Genomic DNA, 26,968 nt, shown 5'->3' with positions numbered 1-26,968 from the left:
AATTTATCATGAACTTAGTACCTGATAGTATCTTGCTTGTTTATGTTTGATTGTAGATAGATGGCACGTGTTGTTGTTCCGTTGAATTTTAATGCGTTCCTTGAGAAAGCAAAGTTGAAAGATGATGGTAGCAATTACACGGACTGGGTCCGTAACTTGAGGATTATCCTCATTGCTGCACAGAAGAATTACGTCCTGGAAGCACCACTGGGTGCCAGGCCTGCTGCTGGAGCAACACCAGATGTTATGAACATCTGGCAGAGCAAAGCTGATGACTACTCGATAGTTCAGTGTGCCATGCTTTACGGCTTAGAATCGGGACTTCAACGACGTTTTGAACGTCATGGAGCATATGAGATGTTCCAGGAGTTGAAGTTAATATTTCAAGAAAATGCCTGGATTGAGAGATATGAAGTCTCCAATAAGTTCTATAGCTGCAAGATGGAGGAGAACAGTTCTGTCAGTGAGCATATACTCAAAATGTCTGGGTATAATAATCACTTGATTCAATTGGGAGTTAATCTTCCAGATGATTGCGTCATTGACAGAATTCTCCAATCACTTCCACCTAGCTACAAGAGCTTCGTGATGAACTATAATATGCAAGGGATGAATAAGACTATTCCCGAGCTCTTCGCAATGCTGAAAGCTGCGGAGGTAGAAATCAAGAAGGAGCATCAAGTGTTGATGGTCAACAAGACCACTAGTTTCAAGAAAAAGGGCAAAGGGAAGAAGAAGGGGAACTTCAAAAAGAACAGCAAACAAGTTGCTACTCAGGAGAAGAAACCCAAATCTGGACCTAAGCCTGAAACTGAGTGCTTCTACTGCAAGCAGACTGGTCACTGGAAGCGGAACTGCCCCAAGTATTTGGCGGATAAGAAGGATGGCAAGGTGAACAAAGGTATATACGATATACATGTTATTGATGTGTACCTTACTAATGCTCGCAGTAGCACCTGAGTATTTGATATTGGTTCTGTTGCTAATATTTGCAACTCGAAACAGGGACTACGGATTAAGCGAAGATTGGCTAAGGACGAGGTGACGATGCGCGTGGGAAATGGTTCCAAAGTCGATGTGATCGCGGTCGGCACGCTACCTCTACATCTACCTTCGGGATTAGTATTAGACCTAAATAATTGTTATTTGGTGCCAGCGTTGAGCATGAACATTATATCTGGATCTTGTTTGATGCGAGACGGTTATTCATTTAAATCAGAGAATAATGGTTGTTCTATTTATATGAGTAATATCTTTTATGGTCATGCACCCTTGAAGAATGGTCTATTCTTATTAAATCTCGATAGTAGTGACACACATATTCATAATGTTGAAGCCAAAAGATGCAAAGTTGATAATGATAGTGCAACTTATTTGTGGCACTGCCGTTTAGGTCATATCGGTGTAAAGCGCATGAAGAAACTCCATACTGATGGACTTTTGGAACCACTTGATTATGAATCACTTGGTACTTGCGAACCGTGCCTTATGGGCAAGATGACAAAAACACCATTCTCCGGTACTATGGAGAGAGCAACAGATTTGTTGGAAATCATACATACAGATGTATGTGGTCCGATGAATGTTGAGGCTCGTGGCGGATATCGTTATTTTCTCACCTTCACAGATGACTTAAGCAGATATGGGTATATCTACTTAATGAAACATAAGTCTGAAACATTTGAAAAGTTCAAAGAATTTCAGAGTGAAGTTGAAAATCATCGTAACTAGAAAATAAAATTCCTACGATCTGATCATGGAGGAGAATATTTGAGTTACGAGTTTGGTGTACATTTGAAACAATGCGGAATAGTTTCGCAACTCACGCCACCCGGAACACCACAGCGTAATGGTGTGTCCGAACGTCGTAATCGTACTTTACTAGATATGGTGCGATCTATGATGTCTCTTGGTGATTTACCACTATCGTTTTGGGGTTATGCTTTAGAGACGGCCGCATTCACGTTAAATAGGGCACCATCAAAATCCGCTGAGACGACGCCTTATGAACTGTGGTTTGGCAAGAAACCAAAGTTGTCGTTTCTGAAAGTTTGGGGCTGCGATGCTTATGTGAAAAAGCTTCAACCTGATAAGCTCAAACCCAAATCGGAGAAATGTGTCTTCGTAGGATATCCAAAGGAAACTATTGGATACACCTTCTATCACAGATCCGAAGGCAAGCCTTTTGTTGCTAAATTCGGAAACTTTCTAGAGAAGGAGTTTCTCTCGAAAGAAGTGAGTGGGAGGAAAGTAGAACTTGATGAGGTAACTGTACCTGCTCCCTTATTGGAAAGTAGTACATCACAGAAACCAGTTTCTGTGACACCTACACCAATTAGTGAGGAAGCTAATGATGATGATCATGAAACTTCAGAACAAGATACTACTGAACCTCGTAGATCAACCAGAGTAAGATCCGCACCAGAGTGGTACGGTAATCCTATTCTGGAAGTCATGCTACTAGATCATGATGAACCTACGAACTATGAAGAAGCGTTGGTGAGCCCAGATTCCGCAAAATGGCTTGAAGCCATGAAATCTGAGATGGGATCCATGTATGAGAACAAAGTGTGGACTTTGGTTGACTTGCCCAATGATCGGCAAGCAATTGAAAATAAATGGATCTTCAAGAAGAAGACTGACGCTGACGGTAATGTTACTGTCTACAAAGCTCGACTTGTCGCAAAAGGTTTTCGACAAGTTCAAGGGATTGACTACGATGAGACCTTCTCACCCATAGCGATGCTTAAGTCTATCCGAATCATGTTAGCAATTGCCGCATTTTATGATTATGAAATTTGGCAGATGGATGTCAAAATTGCATTCCTGAATGGATTTCTGGAAAAGAGTTGTATATGATGCAGCCGGAAGGTTTTGTCGATCCAAAGGGAGCTAACAAAGTGTGCAAGCTCCAGTGATCCATTGATGGACTGGTGCAAGCCTCTCGGAGTTGGAATAAACGCTTTGATAGTGTGATCAAAGCATTTGGTTTTGTACAGACTTTTGGAGAAGCCTGTATTTACAAGAAAGTGAGTGGGAGCTCTATAGCATTTCTGATATTATATGTAGATGACATATTACTAATTGGAAATAATATAGAATTTCTGGATAGTATAAAGGGATACTTGAATAAGAGTTTTTCAATGAAAGACCTCGGTGAAGCTACTTACATATTGGGCATTAAGATCTATAGAGATAGATCAAGACGCTTAATTGGACTTTCACAAAGCACATACCTTGAAATATTTTGAAGAAGTTCAAAATGAATCAAGCAAAGAAAGGATTCTTGCCTGTGTTACAAGGTGTGAAATTGAGTAAGACTCAATGCCTGACCAATGCAGAAGATAGAGAGAAAATGAAAGATGTTCCCTATGCTTCAGCCATAGGCTCTATCATGTATGCAATGCTGTGTACCAGACCTGATGTGTGTCTTGCTATAAGTCTAGCAGGGAGGTACCAAAGTAATCCAGGAGTGGATCACTGGACAGCGGTCAAAAACATCCTGAAATACCTGAAAAGGACTAAGGATATGTTTCTCGTATATGGAGGTGACAAAGAGCTCATCGTAAATGGTTACGTTGATGCAAGCTTTGACACTGATCCGGACGATTCTAAATCGCAACCCGGATACGTGTTTACATTAAACGGTGGAGCTGTCAGTTGGTGTAGTTCTAAACAAAGCATTGTGGCGGGATCTACATGTGAAGCGGAGTACATAGCTGCTTCGGAAGCAGCAAACGAAGGAGTTTGGATGAAGGAGTTCATATCCGATCTAGGTGTCATACCTAGTGCATCGGTTCCAATGAAAATCTTTTGTGACAATACTGGTGCAATTGCCTTGGCAAAGGAATCCAGATTTCACAAGAGAACCAAGCACATCAAGAGACGCTTCAATTCCATCCGGAATCTAGTCCAGGTGGGAGACATAGAGATTTGCAAGATACATACGGATCTGAATGTTGCAGACCCATTGACTAAGCCTCTTCCACGAGCAAAACATGATCAGCACCAAAGCTCCATGGGTGTTAGAATCATTACTGTGTAATCTAGATTATTGACTCTAGTGCAAGTGGGAGACTGAAGGAAATATGCCCTAGAGGCAATAATAAAGTTATTATTTTATTTCCTTATATCATGATAAATGTTTATTATTCATGCTAGAATTGTATTATCCGGAAACATAATACTTGTGTGAATACATAAACAAACTAAAACGTCACTAGTGTGCCTCTACTTGACTAGCTCATTAATCAAAGATGGTTATGTTTCCTAACCATAGACATGTGTTGTCATTTGATTAACGGGATCACATCATTAGGAGAATGATGTGATTGACATGACCCATTCCATTAGCTTAGCACCCGATCGTTTAGTATGTTGCTATTGCTTTCTTCATGACTTATACATGTTCCTATGACTATGAGATTATGCAACTCCCGTTTGCCGGAGGAACACTTTGTGTGCTACCAAACGTCACAACGTAACTAGGTGATTATAAAGGAGCTCTACAGGTGTCTCCAAAGATACATGTTGGGTTGGCGTATTTCGAGATTAGGATTTGTCACTCCGATTGTCGGAGAGGTATCTCTGGGCCCTCTCGGTAATGCACATCACATAAGCCTTGCAAGCATTGCAACTAATGAGTTAGTTGCGAGATGATGTATTACAAAACGAGTAAAGAGACTTGCCGGTAATGAGATTGAACTAGGTATTGAGATACCGACGATCGAATCTTGGGCAAGTAACATACCGATGACAAAGGGAACAAAGTATGTTGTTATGCGGTCTGACCGATAAAAGATCTTCGTAGAATATGTGGGAGCCAATATGAGCATCCAGGTTCCGCTATTGGTTATTGACCGGAGACATGTCTCGGTCATGTCTACATTGTTCTCGAACCCGTAGGGTCCGCACGCTTAACGTTACGATGACAGTTTCATTATGAGTTTATATATTTTGATGTACCGAAGTTTTTTCGGATTCCCAGATGTGATCACGGACATGACGAGGAGTCTCGAAATGTTCAAGACATAAAGATTGATATGTTGGAAGCCTATGTTTGGACATTGGAAGTGTTCTGGGTGAAATCGGCATTTTACCGGAGTACTGGGAGGTTACCAGAACCCCCCGGTAACCTATTGGGCCTTAATGGGCCTAGTAGAGGAAGAGGAGAGGAGGCCTAGGGGCTGCTGTGCGCCCCTTCCCCCCCAAGTCTAAATTGGACAAGGAGGGGGAGCGGCGCCCCCCCTTTCCTTTCTTCCCTCTGCTCCTTCCCCCCAAGTCCTAATCCAACTAGGGAAAGGGGGGGAGTCCTACTCCCGGTATGAGTAGGACTCCTCCGGCGTGCCTCCTTCTAGGGCCGGCCGCACCCCCCTTGCTCCTTTATATACGGGGGCAGGGGGCACCCCTAGACACACAAGTTGATCTCCAAGATCGTTCTCTTAGCCGTGTGTGGTGCCCCCTTCCACCATAGTCCTCGATAATATTGTAGTGGTGCTTAGGCGAAGCCCTGCGACAGTAGAACATCAAGATTGTCACCACACCGTCGTGTTGACGGAACTATTCCCCGACACTTTGCTGGATCGGAGTCTGGGGATCGTCATCGAGCTGAACGTGTGCTAGAACTCGGAGGTGCCGTAGTTTCGGTGCTTGACCGATCAGGCCGTGAAGACGTACGACTACATCAACTGCGTTATCATAACGCTTCCGCTGTCGGTCTACGAGGGTACGTAGATTACACTCTCCCCTCTCGTTGCTATGCATCACCATGATCTTGTGTGTGCGTAGGAATTTTTTTGAAATTACTACGTTCCCCAACACCTGGGTGGTGGTCCATAAAGAAAAACAGGCAATCGCTGGATTACCTAGGTGCCTCAATCCACCCAGATGTGTATTTAAGTAGCCACCTTAAGTTTAACCATTAATTGAACAATCTCACATCTGTCATGAATACTCTCAAACCCAATCCACGTCTACAAGCATAGCATGGCATAAGCAAACGTAGAAGTAACTCCCAGGGTTTGATAATAAAATAGGTAATAGGTACTACCTCAACTACTTCCCAAAACCCACATATTAATCAGATCCTATTCATGCAATTGTTTGATGATTGATCTAATGCAATAAAACTGGGTAGCAAGAGGTATGATCAAAGTGTTACTTGCCTCGCTGATGATCCGTGAAACCTAGAGATTCGAAATAGCAAGCGGCGCACTCCGGGTACTCTAACGCAAACAACCAGACAAGCATACAATAAGTACTCATCTAATGCACATGTAAAACTCAAATAAGAGATCTAACCAGAAAGTTCAACTTAAGAACTCTGGTTTTCAAAAAGAAACAAATCGAACGAAACAATGAAAGTCAAATGGCATAAGAAACAAGCTTCAATTACTAATATGGACCTAAGTCAAATTTTACAGAAGCAAAAACTTGTTTGAGTTGGTTAAACGGAAAGAAGGTTTCGAGATGAAACTCTAGGCGCTTGAATCGCCTGATTCGACAAAAGAGCAAAAAGTTAAACTAAAACAAAAATCGGATCAGAAATCGCGATTAGAAATAATCGTGGAAAATCTGAGAAAAAGAAAAAAAACTGACGAACAGATTAACGAACGAACGTTCGTTTTCTGAAACTAAACGGTGAACTCGTGTGTAAAAACGAACGAACGAGCGAGCGCTTGCTAAATAAGTGAACCGATAAAATCGATCTAATAAAATAAAAAAATAAAACCTAGGGTTTTCAAAAAAACCGGATCGGTTTTCTTCGGAAAACCGGCGGCGGGCGGCGCGGCTACCTCGTCGGAATCCGGCGGCTCGGGGCTCCGGCGGGGTGGGCGGCGGCGGCGGCGGCGGGCGCGGGTGCGGCAAGCAGCGGCGGCGGCACACGGCGGCGGCGGCGGGCTGCTGCGGGAGGTGGGGCTGGTCGAGGTGGCGGGGTGAGGCGGCGGTGGCGGCGGTATTTAAGAGGGGGGCATCCGACTTGGGGAAGGGGGCGCCGGGTCGGGGTCGGCCTCGGAAGGCATGCCCCGGCCGGACTCGGCGGCGGCAGCGGGTCGGTCTCCCACGGGGGAAGGCGGCGGCGGCACGGGCCTGGCCTGGTTCGGCTGGGCATTCGGCCTAGTCGGGCGCGCGGTACTTTTTTTTAAACCAATTCCGCCGAAACTAAGAAAAATTCTAGAAAATAAAATAAAATTCTAAAAATGCCAAAATAAATTTTCACCGCCTAAATAAAATATTTAGAACGATATGAACATTTTCTTGGCCCTAAAATGCAGTTTTGAAAAACATGCAATTTTTCCTAAATTCAAATAAACTAGCCAAAAACTCCGAAATAAAATCTTATTTGATTTTTTTATCAAATCCTCAATATTTCTTTATTTTGGGAAAGTCATTTTATTCCCTCTCTCATATTTTTATAATAGAAATAATTGAAGATAAATAAATATAATCAAATGATCCTATTTTCAAAATTTGAGAAAACTCAAATATGAAAATAATGAAATCCCCAACTCTCTCCGTGGGTCCTTGAGTTGCGCAGAATTTCTGGATCAGGCCAAAAGCAAATAAAATATGATATGTAGTGATGATCTAATGTATAACATTCCAAATTGAAAATTTGGGATGTTACAAACCTACCCCCCTTAAGATGAATCTCGCCCTCGAGATTCGGGTTGGCTAGAAAATAGGTGAGGGTGGTCCTTCAGCAGATCTTCCTCTCGCTCCCAGGTGGCTTCATCCTCGGTGTGGTGGCTCGACTGAACTTTGCAAAACTTGATAACCTTGCTGCGGGTGACTCGGCTGGCATACTCAAGAATCTTGACTGGTCTCTCCTCATAGGTCAAGTCACTATCCAACTGAATCGCTTCTAGCGGCACTGTATCTCTAAACGGTATATCCGCCATCTCTGCGTGGCATTTCTTCAACTGGGAAATGTGGAACACGTCATGAACTCCTGACAATCCTTTGGGCAATTCCAACTTGTAGGCTACTTCTCCCATATGCTCCAAAACCTTGTATGGTCCTACAAAACGTGGCGCTAACTTTCCCTTAACTCCAAAGCGCTTAACTCCTCGAAGTGGAGATACTCAAAGATAAACTCGGTCTCCGACTTCGTAAATTGTCTCCTTACGTTTAGAATCTGCATAGCTCTTCTGCCTGGACTGGGCTACCTTGAGCCTATCGCGAATCAATTTTACTTTCTGTTCAGACTCCTTAATCAGATCCGGTCCAAACAGCTGGCGGTCTCCAACTTCATCCCACGACAATGGGGTCCTGCACCTCCTTCCATACAAGGCTTCGAAAGGGGCCATCTTCAAACTGGATTGATAACTGTTGTTATAAGAGAACTCTGCATATGGCAAATTCTCATCCCAACTAGATCCATAATCTAGCGCACAAGCTCTTAGCATATCCTCCAAAATCTAATTGACTCTCTCGGTTTGTCCATCTGTCTGCTGATGGAAAGCTGTACTAAACTCCAGCCTGGTACCCAAAGTTTCATGCAACTGATTCCAGAACTTTGAGGTAAATTGGGTTCCTCTATCTGATACAATGCTCTTTGGAACTCCATGCAGACACACGATCCTGGTCATGTATATCTTTGCTAACTTTGCACTGGTATAGGTAGTCTTCACTGGTATGAAATGAGCTACCTTTGTCAAACGATCGACTACAACCCATATCGAGTCATAGCCTGAACATGTTCTGGGCAATCCTATAATAAATCCATGCCTAACTTATTCCACTTCCATTCGGGTATTGGCAATGGCTGTAGCGATCCTGCTGGCTTCTGATGCTTTGCCTTTACTCTCTGACATACATCACAAACTGCTACATATTCCGCAATATCCTTCTTCATTCCGGTCCACCAGAAAATATCCTTCAAATCCAAATACATCTTGGTATTTCCTGGGTGAATCGAATATGGTGAATCATGGGCCTCTTGCAGAATTAACTTCCTGATCTCTGAGTCATTAGGCACATAAACACGGTCTTCAAACCATAAGGTATCATGCTCATCCTCACGAAATCCCTTAGATTTTCCTTTGCTCATTTTCTCCTTGATAGAAGCAATCTCCTTGTCAGTCTTCTGGGCTTCTCTGATCTTATCCATCAAAGTAGACTGAATCTCCAATGCTGCTGCATAGCCTCTCGGAACTATCTCCAAACATAGCTCACGAAGATTCTCGGCTAACTCCCTTGGTAAATCTCCCGTCATTATGGTGTTGACATGGCTTTTACGGATCAACGCGTCGGCTACTATGTTAGCCTTTCCAGGGTGATAATGCAATCTCATATCATAATCCTTGATGAGCTCCAACCATCTCCTTTGTCTGAGATTTAACTCCTTCTGCGTGAAAATATACTTCAAACACTTGTGATCTGTGTACACCTCACAATGATTTCCAATGAGAAAATGTCTCCAAGTATTCAATGCATGCACTATGGCTGCTAACTCCAAATCATGCGTGGCATACTTTAATTCATGAGGCTTAAGCTGTCGTGAGGCATATGAAACAACTCTTCCTTCCTGCATAAGCACTGCTCCAAGTCCTTGACGTGAAGCGTCGCAATACACCTCATAATCCTTGGTCTGATCTGGCAGAATCAACACTGGTGACGTAACCAAACATTTCTTCAACTCCTGGAAACTGGCCTCACACTCCTCGGTCCATATGAACTTAGTATCCTTCTTCAAAACTCCGTCATAGACTTCGCAATCTTCGAGAAATTTTCAATGAATCTCCGGTAGTATCCTACGAGTCCAAGAAAACTCCGGATCTCTCCAACTGTTGTTGGGGCTTCCCAATTTGTCACAGTGTCAACGTTGGTGGGATCTACTGCTATACCTTCTCCGGATATAACGTGTCCAAGGAATCCAACTTCCTTCAATCAAAACTCACATTTGCTAAACTTGGCATATAACTGATGTTCTCTGCGCTTACCAAGTACCAAACGCAAATGCTCCTTATGCTCCTCTTCATTCTTCGAGTATACCAGGATGTCATCAATGAACACCACGACGAACTTATCCAAAAACTCCATAAACACTTTGTTCATCATGTTCATAAAGTATGCAGGTGCGTTAGTCACACCAAATGACATAACGGTATACTCGTACAGCCCATACCTGGTGGTAAAAGCCATCTTAGGTATATCCTGTTCTCGAATCTTCAACTGATGGTATCCTGATCGCATATCGATCTTGGAAAATACCTTCTCCTTGCAATCGATCAAACAGATCATTGATCATAGGTAATAGGTACTACCTCAACTACTTCCCAAAACCCACATATTAATTAGATCCTATTCATGCAATTGTTTGAGGATTGATCTAATGCAATAAAACTGGGTAGTAAGAGGTATGATCAAAGTGTTACTTGCCTTGCTGATGATCCGTGAAACCTACAGATTCGAAATAGCAAGCGGCGCACTCCGGGTACTCTAACGCAAACAAACAGACAAACATTAAATTAGTACTCATCTAATGCACAGGTAAAACTCAAATAAGAGATCTAACCAGAAAGTTCAACTTAAGAACTCTGGTTTGCAAAAAGAAACAAATCAAACGAAACAACGAAAGTCAAACGGCAAAAGAAACAAGCTTCGATTACTAATCTGGACCTAAGTAAAATTTTACAGAAGCAAAAACTTGTTTGAGTTGGTTAAACGGAAAGAGGGTTTCGAGACGAAACTCTAGGCGCTTGAATCGCCTGATTCTGATAAACGAGCGAAAAGTTAAACTAAAACGAAAATCGGATCAGAAATCGCGATCAGAAATAATCGCGGAAAATCTGAGAAAAAGAAAAAAAACTGACGAACAGATTAACGAACGAACGTTCGTTATCTGAAACTGAACGGTGAACTTGTCCGTAAAAACGAACGAACGCTCGCTAAATAAGTGAACCGATAAAACCGATCTAATAAAAAAACTTAGGGTTTTCAAAAAAACCGGATCGGTTTTCTTTGGAAAACCGGCGGCGGGCGGCGCGGCTACCTCGTTGGAATCCGGCGGCTCGGGGCTCCGGCGGGGTGGGGCGGCGTCGGCGGCGGGCGCGTGCGCGGCAAGCGGCGGCGCTCGCGGCGGGTGCGTGCGTGGCAAACGGCAGCGCTCGCGGCGGCGGGCTGCCGCGGGAGGCGGGGCGGGTCGAGGTGGCAGGGTGAGGCGGCGGCGGTGGTATTTAAGAGGGGGGCGGCATCCGGCTTGGGGAAGGAGGCGCCGGGTGGGGGTCGGCCTCGGGAGGCGTGCCCAGGCCGGACTCGGCGGCGGCAGCGGGTCGGTCTCCCACGGGGGAAGGTGGCGGCGGCGCGGGCCTGGCCTGGCTCGGCTGGGCCTTCGGCCTAGTCAGGCGCGCGGTACTTAAAAAAAACAATTCCGCCAAAACTAAGAAAAATTCTAGAAAATAAAATAAAATACTAAAAATGCGAAAATAAATTTTCACTGCCTAAATAAAATATTTAGAATGAGATGAACATTTTCTTGGACCTAAAATGCAGTTTTGAAAAACATGCAATTTTTCCTAAATTCAAATAAACTAGCCAAAAACTCCGAAATAAAATCTTATTTTATTTTTTAGCAAATCCTCAATATTTATTTATTTTGGTAAAGTCATTTTATTCCCTCTCTCATATTTTTATAATAGAAATAATTGAAGATAAAATAAATAAAATCAAATGATCCTATTTTCAAAATTTGAGAAAACTCAAATATGAAAATAACGAAATCCCCAACTCTCTCCGTGGGTCCTTGAGTTGCGTAGAATTTCTGGGTCAGGCCAAAAGCAAATAAAATATGATATGCAGTGATGATCTAATGTTTAACATTCCAAATTGAAAATTTGGGATGTTACATGTGGGTGTTAGTGTGAGTGCAATTCCTTATTCCTTATATGAAGCAATTATGAATGAAATTGCACCTGCTGAGACAGACGATATTGATGTTACTATTAAGCTTGCTAATAGAGATACTATATCACCAATTGAGATTGTTAGAGATGTTGAAGTCTTGTGTGGGAAGATTAGATATCCTACTGATTTTTTTGTTCTTGGTTCCCCACAAGATAATTTTTGTCCCATTATCCTTGTTAGACAATATATTTTTCGTGTCGGGGCACGACTTAGAGGCATAGCCGCATGGTAGGCTTGTCACAAGAGGGGTAATCTTCACACATCCCATGTACTGAAGAAGGAAGGGATAAAGAGTCGGCTTACAATCGCCACTTCACACAATACATAAATAGTCCATACATCATCCAAGATACAAACAAAGGTCCGACCACCCACGATGCGGCTATATCTCCCACGTGTCGGAGCACGACTTAGAGGCATAACCGCATAGTAGGCATGTCGCAAGAGGGGTAATCTTTACACATCCCATGTACTGAACAAAGAAAGAGGTACAGAGTTGGCTTACAATCACCACTTCACACAATACATGAATATAGCATTACATCATCCAGATACAATCAAGGTCCGACTATGGAACCAAAATAAAAGAAGACCACCCCTAATGCTAGATCCCTGATTGCCCCGACTGGGCTCCACTACTGATCAACTGGAAACAAAACAACTCAACGCACACGATCTTCATCGAGTTCCTCCTAGAGCTCGGTTGCGTCACCTGCACGGTATCATCGGCACCTGCACGCTGGTTTTGGAAGTAAAATGTGAGTCACGGGGACTCAGCAATCCCACACCCTCGCGATCAAGACTATTTAAGCTTATGGGTAGGGAAAAGGTATGACGTGGAGCTGCAGCAAGCACTAGCATATATGGTGGCTAACTTATGAAAATGAGAGCGAGAAGAGAAGGCAAAGCACGGTCGTGAACTAGAAGTGATCAAGAAGTGATCCTGAAACTACTTACGTTCAAGCATAACTCCAACACCATGTTCACTTCCCGGACTCCGCCGAGAAGAGACCATCATGGCTACACACACGGTTGATGCATTTTAATTAAGTTAAGGGTCAAGTTCTCTACAACCGGACATTAACAAATTCCCATCTTCCCATAACCGCGGGCACGGCTTTCGAAATTTCAAAACCCTGCAGGGGTGTCCCACTTAGCCCATCACAAGCTCTCACGGTAAATGAAGGATATTCCTTCTCCCAAGAAGACCCGATCAGGCTCGGAATCCCGGTTACAAGACATTTCGACAATGGTAAAACAAGACATCCTGATAGGAGTTGCACATATCTCGTTCTTAGGGCAACACCGGATGAGACATCATACGAGTAAAACCAACCCTCAAGTTTCCCCGAGGTGGCCCCGTAGTCTACTACGTTTGGACCAACACTTAGAGAAGCACTGGCGCGGGGGGGTTAAAATAAAGATGACCCTTGAGTCTGCAGAACCCAAGGGAAGGTGGCAGGTTGTTAGTGCAAATGGTAAAACCAAGGTTGGGCCTTGCTGGAGTTGTTTTATTCAAGGCAAACTGTCAAGGGGTTCCCATTATAATCCAACCACGTAAGGAACACAAGATCAAGGAACATAACACCGGTATGGCGGGAACTAGGGCGGCAAGAGTGGAACAAAACACTAGGCATAAGGCCGAGCCTTCCACCCTTTACCAAGTATATAGATGCATTAATTAAATAAGAGATATTGTGATATCCCAACAATAACCATGTTCCAACATGGAACAAACTCCAATCTTCACCTGCAACTAACAACACTATAAGAGGGGCTGAGCAAAGCGGTAACATAGCCAAACAACGGTTTGCTAGGACAAGGTGGGTCAGAGGTTTGACATGGAAATATGGGAGGCATGATAAAGCATGTGGTAGGTATCGCGGCATAGGCATAGCAATAGAGCGAGCAACTACCAAGCAAAGATAGAAGTGATTTCGAGGGTATGGTCATCTTGCCTGAGATCACGCAAGGAAGAAGAACGAGTCCATGAAGAAGACAAACGGACATAGTCGAACGAATCCTCACAAACGCGACGTTATTGGAACCAACTAGAAGAAGCAACACCGGAAAGGAGCAAACAACATAGTAAACAACCATCACATAATCATGGCATGATGCACAATCAATTATGATGCATGTCCGGTTTAATGAAGCATGACATGGCAAAGTGCAACAAACAACACTACAAATTAAGTGGAGATCAATATGCAACAGAGTTGCATATTGAAGAAAACACCACATGACTTATTTATTTCTCTCTCGTTTATGTACCCAACAAAATTAAATGTTGATTAACATGGCAAGGGGTGAAGCAAATGAAAACTACCTATCTAGGCAAGTTTAAATGAGGCCGGAACAACAAACAACAAGTCCGAAAACTCCTCATGTGCATATTTTAAGTTTTGGTACTGATCTGCCCTAAACCATAATTTATAGTTGCTAAACATGCAAAGCAATGTCACCATGTTAAACTAGGCATTTTTCCACCCCATTTACATATAAAGTTTATTAAATTTGGAGCTACGGTTATTTAGTTATGGAATAAAGCATTTTAACGAGTTATTTAAGCAAATTCAAACAAACAACATTTTAGAAATTTTAAACATAGATGAAAGTGGAAAATTATTAATCTACACAAAATTCTAGGCAAGTTTCACATATTAAGTTTTTACATGTGATGCTTAGTTTGAGAGTTAAAATATGCATGAAGTTCAAGGGGTTTTCTGCAAATCTGCACTCTCTGAAATATTAGGAAAATCCTCCTGAACTAAAAAAAACATAACGGGCCAAATCTGCAGGCTGCTGGGGCGCTCACCATGGGCTGAGGCCCATGAGTTGGAGGGGAGGCCACTGGGCCTGATGCATGCTGCGGTTGCGGCCCGGGCCTTGGTGGGCAGGAGGAGGCCCACGCACGGCGCGGTCAACGAGCGGGCGAGCGGGCGCGCTCGATCCTGAACCGCTCCTCGAAGCAGGGGAAGGAGAGGTCGGGCGCTGGCCTGGCACGGATGGGACAGGAAGCAGGGCGAGGCGGCGCTGCTTGATGGGAGGTTTGATGATATGGGGCCTGCAGGCGGCGTACGGCGGCAGGAATCCACCGGATCTGATGAGGGAAGCCGGTTCCTGATGGTAGGGGTCGAACAAGACAACGATGGCTCGGTTCCTGCGAAGAAATACAACGAGCAAATGAGTTCAGAGGGGAGAGACAGGGAGAAGAAATGGGGAAGAAAGAGGGAAGAATGGGCTTGGCTGACCGGAGCTTCGCCAGAGGCGTGCGGGCACGGCGGCGCTGCCGGAGGAGATGCAGACAACGGGGAGGGTTCATGGTGACGGCAGCGATGGCGATGCAGCACGAGGATGGCGACATCGAAGTCCTGTCCATGGCGGTAGAGAGGGAGCAGAGAGATTAGGGAGGTGGAAGAAGGACAGAGGAAAAGGAGAAGGGCGGCGAGGGCTGGCCTTGTCGCGGTGGTCTCCATGGCTGACGGCTCGCCGACGAGTCGAGCGGGAGCAAGGGCGACGAGGGCTGCTGGTCGAGAAGGGCCGTGGGGGCTCTGATTGGTGGGGATCGAGAGGAGTGGTGGCACTTGAGGTGGCAGGAGGAAGTGGATCCCGGCGGCGAGGTCCTCGGGGATCATAGAAGCTCTTGGCGCGAATCCATGGTGTTCGACGGCTGCGACCGGTTCCTGTGGTAAGAAGCAGAGGGGAGTTGAGAGATGGAGGAGGAAGACGAGGAGATGGAGCAAACAGGAGGAAGAGGAGGGCCGTGATGCTCATCTGCTGCTAATGCTTGGGTGGCCGGTGACCATCGCGCTAGGTGGGGCCTGGAGGAGCTCCTCTCCTCCGGATTGAACAGGGGAGAGAAAGCAGCGGGGCGTTGGTTGCTCGAGTAGGAGGTGGCCATGGATCAAGGGGAGAAGGTGGTTTTCCTGGTGGATCGAGTGAGAGGAGGCTGGTTGGTTCGGTGGCGAAATCGAGGAGGGGAAGGAGGCACGGGTTGGCTCGGGATAGATCCCGATGAACATGCGGCGGCGACGGGGTAAGGGACAGATGCCCTAGGTTTTAGGGTTTTGTCCAGATTTAGACTAGTATATATAAGGAAAGAGGGAGAGTTTAGGGGCTAATCCGTCCCTCCAATTAAATCGAGCGGTCGAGAAAAATAGACTAGGAAGTCCAAATAAGAAAATGGTGATGTTTCGTAGACGTTTGGGGATGATCCGGACCCAACAGTGACGACTCCCCGGGTCGGGTTCGGAACAACTTCCGGATGCGTGCGAGGGGTTCGATGCACTGTGCAGAGAGGGTTTTCGGACCGTGCGATCGCATCGGACGGCTCCGAACGCGAAGAGGGGAAGGTGGATGGACTAGGTGGGCTGTGGCGAGGCTGCGAGGAGAGAAGAGAGAGAGGGCCCGGCAACAGTTTTCGGAGACCAAAAACGTCCGATGTTAGACCGGCTATACTGCCGCTATAGTTATCCGTTGGGGCATCAAACAAACTCCGAATGCGATGAAACTTGGCAGGTGGTCTACTGACAACATAACAACACCGCACGCCAAGTTTCATCCCATTTCAGGAACATTTTTCGGCCACTTATAAAATAATATTTTGAAGGTGCCGCGGGTGCATGCAATTGTGTCAGGCTCAGAACGGACAACGGACGGAACTGGGGAACCTGAATGGATGCAATTTTTGAAAACATGCAGATGCAATGCGGATGATGACATGATGAAAAGCAACACGCAAGCAAATGACATGACAACGACAACGAATAACTGGAAGACACCTGGCGCAACGGTCTCGGGGTGTCACAACACTCCACCACTATGAGAGGATCTCGTCCCGAGATCTAGAATGGCACCGGAGGGAAACGGAAGAGGAAGAGAAAAGGTAAAACAAAGTTGCTTCTTTGACAAACGAGTGAAACCACGAACCTTGAGAGGTTGAACAACTTCGAGAAAAGAATACAAGGGAGATGAACAAAGTTGAAAACACTCCATTAGAAAAGAGGAACAAGGAACATTACTAGAACCTTGTAGGTTGAAAGGCATAAGAAAAGTGTTACAAAGGACAAGAAGTGCATGCAAGCACTCTGGTAGAAACGAGATGCAGAAGGAACGATAAAGATCAATTAGGACAACACTCCGATTAAAACAAGATAGAGGAGGAAAAAGAATGATATAATTTGTACAGCACTCTGACTGCAAATGGAAGGAATTAATAAGAACTTGACAAGATGAGAGGATACTTGATGAAATCAACAACACGCTGCCTCCGAAACTATTGAAAGAATGGCACTAGGGGTAAGAATGATTTCAGACAGCACTCCGGTTGAGAAAGAAGGTAAAACTTGATAAGATGAGAGAACTGGAATGAAAACACGACACTCCGTTTGAATGGATAAGCAAAGGAAAGAGCATGATCTTCACAATACGAGATGATGAGTGAAGAGAGCATCATCACAATGCCTCTGGAAGAAATGAAAGAATGCAATGAAAAGAACGGAGAAGAAAACAACATGTTCTACCTCATATGAATTTGAGAGAGCATCCTTAAAAAGAAGGATTTAACGGAGTTGTTGGGAAATCAACAACGAAAAGAACAGGCTTGTTGAGGTCTTATGGAAAACATCTCAAGAACTTGAGGTGAAAACCTGCCGTAAATGGAAATAAGATTGGATTGATATGAACAAGGAGACAAGAAACTTATTTCACCGGGAGGATCAATGAAGAACTTGGGTCATTTATAAGCACCATAAATAGCAACAATCCTTAGGGAAAGCTTTAGGTGAAATATAACCCAAGATAACTCCAACAAAGCGATTGATGGATTGAGAAGAGCTCATGTTCGAAGAAATTGGTTGGTTTAACTATCTCATTCTTGACAATTGTTGTATCATGAAACACGAACTCAAATTGTCACGAATAGCATAACACCACCTCAATGATAAGGTTGAAAGAATAGCACTTTGAAATGCAAGATAAAGAATGCTTGAGCTCCTCTGAAAAGAATCTCGATGAACACTTCGAGAAGGAATTAAATCCTTGATGAACCACCATGTTGAGCCTCCATGAAGAACTCCGGAAATAAAAGAATGATCAAAAGAAAGAGAAGTTGAGAACATAAGGTGAAGCCTTGTAACGATTTAGATGGATCTCCATGGTAATATAATTGCGAGAGCTTGGAACTCCGGGAAAGATAAGATGAAACAATTCAAAACCGAGAACTTGATGAGCCTCCGGAATAAGGAATTGAATTTACTAGATGAAACAAGAATAAGAATTATATTATGCTTATCCTTCACCAATTAAATTGATGACAAGCACTGGATTTGGCATACTACTTATTCTTATTGAAAAAGGATTGAGGAGAGATATAGCGCAAACTTGGGAAAATCTTCAACGAACCACCGATAGAATTGAAACAACGAATAAATTGATATGATAAGCGAAGGAAGAAGAAACTTGGAAGAACCACCATAAGAATTGAAAATGAACGGATAAAAGATGAAGACACACCGGGAAGGATTAGCAAATAAACGAAGATGCTTGAGAGAATTTATATACATGAGAACGAAGAGATCAAGAACTGATTAGAGGATATTTGATCGATGCACCGGTAAGATTTGGAGAACGAGAGCTGAAAGCTGAGAATGAATAATTCTTCTGAAATGATGGGCTCCGGAGGAAAGAAAAGAAAAAACAACTCATGAAAAGCTCCGGATCTATGAAAAGAATTCCCACAATCAAAACAATTATGAGAGGATGGCCTCAAACTAGAACCACGAATTTAGAAGAGAATGGAGCATGGTATAAGAGAAACTCTTCTTCGGTCTTCAAAATCCGAGAATGACGACGAGAAACACCACCATGAATTGTTGAGGCACTCCAGAATGGAAATTAGAAAGGTTGAACCGATGATGAAAAGAATTTGAAAACCAATATTGGGGAAGGCAATTGACTGATGAAAATTCATTCTTACATCACACTTTGGAAGATTTGAGAATAGCTCCGGTAAAATTAGAAGAGTCAGGTAAGATCCTGGGAAAAGACCTGTGGGTTAGGGCCCACTGAAATATACACCGTTGAAATGATTTAAAAGAAAGATTGCGCCGGTTGAATTAAAAGACTTGAATGAGATAACATCCTTGAAAGAGCTTGAACGAATGTAGAGTGGAAACATGAATCTTCGAGATATCTTGAGCACTCCTGAACAAATGAATAGCGAGGAGTGGATGATTAAGAGGTGCACCGGCATGAGAAAGCATTTGAAACGAGGAAAAAGATATGATCGACAAAGCTTGAATTGAATCCACCATAGAAAAAGAATGAAGAATGATGAACTTAAAGCTCCGTTAGAATCTTCATGAGAATCACCGGATAGAAACATTGACGGAAAAGAATGGAGAGACTTCCCATCAATAAAAGGATACTTGATTAGAAATCCGATTCCTCGAAGAAAAGGGGTGGGAGGGTGGGAAGCAAAAGGAAACTTGGGACAGATGAAACAAATAACGTTGAGAAGACTTTGAGTTGATCTTACAGATGTTGAAATGATCGGATCCACTTGAAGAGAAAACACGCCGGTTGAAAAGGATTGACATGACAATCTCGATTATCATGAAGGATTTGAAGTCACATAGGAGTATGAGAACACCGCTTAGGAAAGGTATGGAAACAACCTTTGACTTCGAAGCAACTCGAATACCACAACTGAAAACAAAACAAAGGAATGGCTTGCAGAATAAGCCAAAACAAACATATGATAGAGATTTCGTCCGAAGTTTTCGTGGTGGGCCCACACGGGCTCGATCGTACAGCACCATCATGTACAAGGCAGTGCACATGACATACGAAGTGTCCCCGAGTCAGCATAGCCAAGAACTCTTTAAGACATAATGAGACCACTGTAAAACCAACCGTGGATGGGCAGACCACTAGAGGTCGGACCCCAACCTCATATCATGCATCTGACGGAAAGATATCCTAAGAGCTACTTGAATTCCCACTTATAAACTCCCGAAACTTTCCGATTATGCAATCAGGTGTTAGGGATACAGGGGAAGCATAATATCTCACCCAAAACTAGCAAATCCTACATCCAGCTGTATCCATCCTTGAAAGTGCAACTATCCCTAGGTGGTTTTGGTAATTCATAACAACATATAGCTCATTGAGCTAATACTATTCCAAGATGATTATTTCAGGAAAGCTCAATGATTGGCATGGCATGGATGTGAAAGTGGAACCCTCAAAATGCTAAGGAAAAAGGATTGGCTCAAGCTCAAAAGCTCAAGACTCTTCATTTTATATTTTAGTGATCCAAGATCACATTGAGTCTTTAGGAAAAGCCAATACTATCAAGGAGGGATGAGGTGTTGCTTAATGAGCCTCTTGCTTCATGTGCTTAGTGATATGCTCCAAAACCCTCAACTACTTTCCCATATCCACATATGACCTAAACCCTAAGCCAAACTCGGTCCTACCGATTCTTCCTATCCGGCGCCACCGAGTTTCACTTGTCATTAGCCACTGCCAAACCCTAGCAATTCGGTCCTGCCGATAGGAATCTCGGTCTCACCGAGATGGGGTTGCAAACTCTCTGTTTCCCTTTCGTAACTTTTTGGTCCCACCGAAAGAGCGAATCGGTCCCACCGAGATTGCAATGTAAACTCAGTGTTTCCCCTTTGTAACTTTTCGGTCTCACCGAGTTCCACTCGGTCTCACCGAAAGATCAAATTGGTTCCACCGAGTTTGCCTGACCAACTCTCTGGTTAGCTAATTACCAAATTCGGTCTCACCGAGTTTGTGTAATCGGTCTCACTGAGATTACGTTATGCCCAAACCCTAACCATATCGGTCCTACCGAGTTGCATATCAGTCCCACCGAAAATCTCTAACGGTCACTAGGTTTACATTTTCGGTCCGACCGAGTTTATTGATTCGGTCCCACCGAGATTGGAAAACTGTGTAACGGTTGGATTTTGTGTGGAGGCTATATATACCCCTCCACCTTCTTCTCATTCGAAGTGAGAGCCATCAGAACACACACACCATTCCAACTCATATGTTCTGAGAGAGAACCACCTACTCATGTGTTGAGACCAAGACATTCCATTCCTACCATATGAATCTTGATCTCTAGCCTTCCCAAGTTGCTTTCCACTCAAATCTTCTTTCCACCAAATCCAAATCCTATGAGAGAGAGTTGAGTGTTGGGGAGACTATCATTTGAAGCACAAGAGCAAGGAGTTCATTACCTACACACCATTTGTTACTTCTTGGAGAGTGGTGTCTCCTAGATTGGCTAGGTGTCACTTGGGAGCCTCCGACAAGATTGTGGAGTTGAACCAAGGAGTTTGTAAGGGCAAGGAGATCGCCTACTTCGTGAAGATCTACCGCTAGTGAGGCAAGTCCTGTGTGGGCGATGGCCATGGTGGGATAGACAAGGTTGCTTCTTCGTGGACCCTTTGTGGGTGGTTGCTTCTTCGTGGACCCTACGTGGGTGGAGCCCTGTGTGGACTCGCGCAACCGTTACCCTTGGGTGGAGCCCTGTGTGGACTCGCGCAACCGTTACCCTTCGTGGGTTGAAGTCTCCATCAATGTGGATGTAGGATAGCACCACCTATCCAAACCACGGGAAAAACATCCGTGTCTCCAATAGCGTTTGAATTCTCCAAACCCTTCCCTTTACATTCTTGCAAGTTGCATGCTTTACTTTCCACTGCCTATATACTCTTTGCATGCTTGCTTGAATCATGTGATGATTGCTTGACTTGTCCTAAATTAGCTAAAATCTGTCAAGAACTAAAATTGGGAAAAGGTTAAGTTTTTATTTGGTCAAGTAGTCTAATCACCCCCCCCTCTAGACATACTTTTGATCCTACAAGTGGTATCAGAGCCACGTTTCCATTTGCTTGATCTCCATAGCTTTTGGTGGTCATAGCCTTGGTTTCACAACCTAGGAGAGTATGGTGTCTAGCGAGGGAAATTATCACCGTAGAGGTCCTTACTTTGATGGTACTAATTTTGCTAGTTGGAAGCATAAAATGAAAATGCATATTCTTGGGCATAACCCCGCCATTTGGGCTATTGTGTGTGTTGGTTTGCAAGGTGACTTCTTTGATGGGAGAGAACCGAACCGTGAAGCTACCGCGGATGAGTTGAAGATGTTGCAATACAATGCTCAAGCTTGTGATATTCTCTTCAACGGATTGTGCCCCGAAGAATTCAACAAAATCAGCCGCCTTGAGAATGCGAAGGAAATTTGGGACACTTTGATTGATATGCACGAAGGTACCGACTCCGTCAAGGAATCCAAGTTGGATGTGCTTCAAAGCCAACTTGACAAGTTCAAGATGAAGGATGGTGAAGGTTTTGCTGAAATGTACTCTAGACTTGCTCTCATCACAAATGAGATTGCCGGCTTAGGAAGTGAAGAGATGACCGATAAATTCATCATCAAGAAGATTCTAAGAGCCTTGGATGGAAAATATGATACCGTGTGCACATTGATCCAAATGATGCCCAATTACAAAGATCTCAAGCCAACGGAGGTGATTGGAAGAATTGTTGCTCATGAGATGTCACTTAAGGATAAATAGGAACTTCACAACAAATCAACTGGTGCCTATAAAGCCTCATGTGAAGCCCCTACATCATCAAGTGAGAAACAAGACTTTAATGAAGAATTGAGCTTAATGGTGAAGAAATTCAACAAGTTCTACAAGAGTAGAAGCAAAGATAGAAGCTCCAAGTCAAGGTCCTACAATGACAAAAGATCTTCTAGTCGAGAGCGAAACTGCTACAATTGTGGAAGACCCGGACACTATTCCAATGAGTGTACGGCTCCCTACAAGAGAAGAGAAGATTCTCCAAAAAGAAGAAGCAAAGAATCACCACCAAGAGAGAGAAGGAGTAGAGATGATCGTTATGAACGAAGATACTCAGGGAGAAGCAAGGATTCGGAAAGGAAGGAAAAATCATCAAGGAGCTACACAAGACGAAGACATCAAGCTCATGTTGGTGAATGGGTATCCGGCTCCGACTCCGACAGCCACTCCGAGAGAAGTTATTACTCCGGCTCCGAAGATACTCAAGATGAAGGTGTTGCCGGTCTAGCACTTGTGTCAACCAACTCCTACGACATATTTGACTCACCAAATGAAGGAATTGGAAGATGCTTCATGGTCAAAGGTCCTAAGGTAACACACCCCGAGTATGTTGATTTCAATAGTGATGAAGATGACTTGTTAGGTGATGATTTTCTTGGTGACAACTCCAGTGATGAATACTATGATGAAATGTCAATTAAACATGCTAATCAAGATAAAACGAATGACAATGATAAGGAGAAGATTGAGGCCCTAACTAAAGAACTAAACACTCTTAAGTTAGCTCATGAAACCATCTTCGAAGATCATCGAGAACTTTTAAGAGCTCATGAGAAACTACGCTTTGAAAAGCTCAATCTTGAGCAAGAGCATGAGTTCTTAAAGGCAATCAATGATGATCTCCGCAAGAAAAGTTCTTCTTACATTGCCAAGCGTTTACTCTTATCCACTTACATGCCTCAAGTCAAGTCTAGTAACAAGAAAGATTCTTCCTCTAGCAATAACAATGATCATGCTAAATCCAATATTGTTGCTTCTAGTAGTTCTCTTGATTCCACTAATGATTCACTTAGCCAAGTTACACTTGAGCAAGAAAATAGCTTATTGAAGGGAATTATAGAGAAAGGAGTGTACAAAAGCCTTGCCGGGAGTAAGCAATTTGAGGAAATTGTGCCTAAGCAAGGAATGCACCGGAAGAATCAAGGTGTTGGTTTTGAACGAAAGTTTAATGCCAATGGAGTTGAGTGGGAAGAAGATCAATACCCCAAGACAAAGTTTGTCCCTCAACAAGAGAAGTATGCTTCTTTCAAGGGGACACAAGCTCAAGATGATCTTCCACCACAAGACTACGAGCAAAAAGGCAAGGACAAGCTTCAAGAGGAAATTGATGCATTTGAAGAAGCTCCAAAGACCTTAGTCAAGTGGATTCCCAAGACTACTTCAAGTTCCACTTCATCAAGTACGACTACAACTTCAAGGATTCCCATCAAGATGGTGTGGATCCAAAAGAAGAAGAACTAGAGAGTTCTTGAGGGTGACTCCGCCAACATACTTCACTCTTATCATTTTGGCAAGAACAAGTGCAATCAACTTCCACATCTTGCACTAGTTCAAGGAGTCACAAACCCTCTTGTTGGTAAGACAAGGGACAAGGTAACCTAAAAGTTTTCATGGACATCATTTTTTGTGTGCATCACTCTATGTCTATGGATATCCTTGCTTGTTCCTTGTGGGACTAACCCATGTAGGTATTGAAAGTGCAATTCACTCAAATGGATAGCTCCAAGAGATCTACATCAACATTGAGCATCCACATCTTCAATATCTACATGAAGTCATCATCGACAAAACCCAAGGTTAGTTCATCCCTCTTAGGGGGGATATCACATCTAGGGGGAGCTTTACTCTAAGACTTGAGCTAAAGCAACTCTAAAGATGTGAACAAAACAATGCTTTATGTAAAAGTGGTAACCCCACTTGAGCTTAAACGATGAGTATGACCTATGATCAAGTGCTCTCACTTGACTCCTAAGTCAATATACTCATATATAGATGACCTAGTCATCGCAAATTGCTTGATAGATGCTAGAATTGGTTGTGCATGCCTTGTCACATATTTCATTTGTCATCTTATTGTGTGAGCATGCTGGTTGCATATTTTACTCATTCGAGGACATCCACTTGTTGTTTTGATTGTTCGGCTTTATTTCTTTTTGCCAAGTGGATGGACAAGAATGCCTAAGAACCTCCTCTAGCTATCTATGCTTTTCTCGTCTCAAACTCTATTCATGCTGCATCACAAAATTTGATCAAGTTAGATTCGAACCACTCTGTGTGAGGAGCGCTCGGAGTCCCCGATTCATCATAGACTTAAACTTCCAAAACCTCTTTATGATTCTCGGTCTGACCGATACTCCACTTTCGGTCCTACTGAGATCATTAAGTTGATCTAGGTTTTCGATCTCGGTGCAACCGATTTGAACCTTTCGGTCACACCGAGTTTCAGTAACTGCACGCAGTTATGAATCTCGGTGCCACCGAGTCGTTCCACTCGGTCACACCGACAGGGTCGGGCTATATATAGTCACGGGCAAAATTTTGGAAATTTCTCCGAACCCCTTCGCCGCGCGATAGCCTGCTCTGCCCTCGTGGTCTCCGGATCGTCTTCTCGCCGCCAGCAGCCTCCAGTCGCTGGTCTCCGTCGCCGTCAACGGGAATTCTGCCCCGCCGTTGCCGTCGTAGCAAGTCTCCACCGAACTAGGGTATGGACTTGATCACAGTGCTATTCCCCGTCCAATTCCTAGCACATTGTGTTCTTCATGATTCTTGCCACGATTGAAACACTCCTATCCAGTCAAAATGCCCGTAGATTAGGTTTGATTCAAAAATTTTAGGGTTAGGTTTTCGCCGAAACCATCTCGGACCCACCGAGTTGAAAAACTCGGTCCCACCGATTTGGCTATTGCCATTGCACAAGTGAGACTCGGTCTGACCGAGAATTACTTACCGGTGTGACCGATTTTTGAACTCAGTGAAACCCTAGCAGTCTCGGTGCCACCGAACTGTGACTCGGTCCTACCAAGTTCACTAGTTTAGGTTCCAAAACTGCTTCGGTATCACCGAGTTTGAAAATCGGTAGATCCGAGATGATTTCAGTGGGAAACTAAAACTAAGTTTTTGGATCATTCTTTTGCAAAAATCTCTGCATTTTGTGATGCTCATCTTTTCTATCTCATCTATAATCTATTCACAGGGTCAGCAGTCAGTTTGCAGCATGTCTGATCAAAGTGATAGCCAAAATATGTCAGAGCAGCAAGTGGTGATGAGTGAGGGCACTAGTCCCTCCAGTTCATCTGATGAAGGCAGCAGGAGCACTCCTAGAAATTTGCCAAAGGCTGCCACGAGACAAAGGAAGAAGAGGACTTCAGATTCCGAAGATGAGGACTATGTGGCAGAGGAAGAAGCCACTTCCAAGAGAGTTGAGCCAGCTCAAGGCACAAAGCCAGGGCTGAAAATCAAAAGGCCAGCAGGCAGGCAGCCCATGTCAAAGGCAAGAGCCTCAACTGAGAAGCCCACTCCCCAAGAGCCAGTTGCTGCAGAGGGAAAGAAAATAAAGGAAAGGGTGAAGAAGACTGTGGCTACAGTGCTTGGAAAAGCTTCCATCATGGAAGAGGAAGAGGAAGAAGAGGTAGCTGCACCAGCACCCAAGGCACCCAAGCTGATGGGTGATGCCATAAGGTCAGGGGCTACTGCATCTAAGCCCAAAGCTGCCTCCAAGCCAAAACCAAAGAGGAATACAAGGAGCATTCCTGCAGCTGAGAAGAACAAGGCCCCAGTGCCTGAGACTGTTGCTGAAGAAGAGGAAGAGAATGTCCTGAGAAAGCTAAAGCCCAAGATCCCAAACCACAACGATGCTCATCCTGTGGCTGAGGATATGAAGCTCAGAAGAGATTCAGGGCTGAAGAAGTGGAGAGAAGCAGACCCATATGCTTCAAGGAGAAGGACAGCAGTGGACTACATGTTTCACATCAAGGAGCAGCAGGATTTCTATGAGAATGGTTTGCTAGATAAGAAGCCAATTGTCTGTGACATGAGATGGGTTGACTGGACCTACATGAGGGAGAAGGAGGAACACTACCCAGGAGTATATGATAGCTTTAATGCTTGTGGAGTAGCTGACTTTGTTGGGCAGAAGCTCACAAAGTGGAACGAGGAGCTTATCATGCAGTTCTACTCCACGGCACACTTTTATCCAGATGGGAGGATCACATGGATGTCTGAGGGTACAAGGTACCAATCCACAGTTGCTGAGTGGGCACAGATCATAAATGCCCTAGAGGAGCAAGATGATGACTTGGATATCTATGCCAAGAAGAAGATGGACCATAACTCCATGTCCAATATGTACAAGGAAATTCCCAATGAAGCTCTTGACACCTTCAAATTTGGGT

Source organism: Triticum urartu, chromosome 1A (assembly GCF_056163025.1).
Source record: "Triticum urartu cultivar PI428250 chromosome 1A, HENAU_Tu73, whole genome shotgun sequence".
In the NCBI taxonomy this organism is placed as follows: domain Eukaryota; kingdom Viridiplantae; phylum Streptophyta; class Magnoliopsida; order Poales; family Poaceae; genus Triticum; species Triticum urartu.
Note: the sequence above shows the minus strand (reverse complement) of the source record.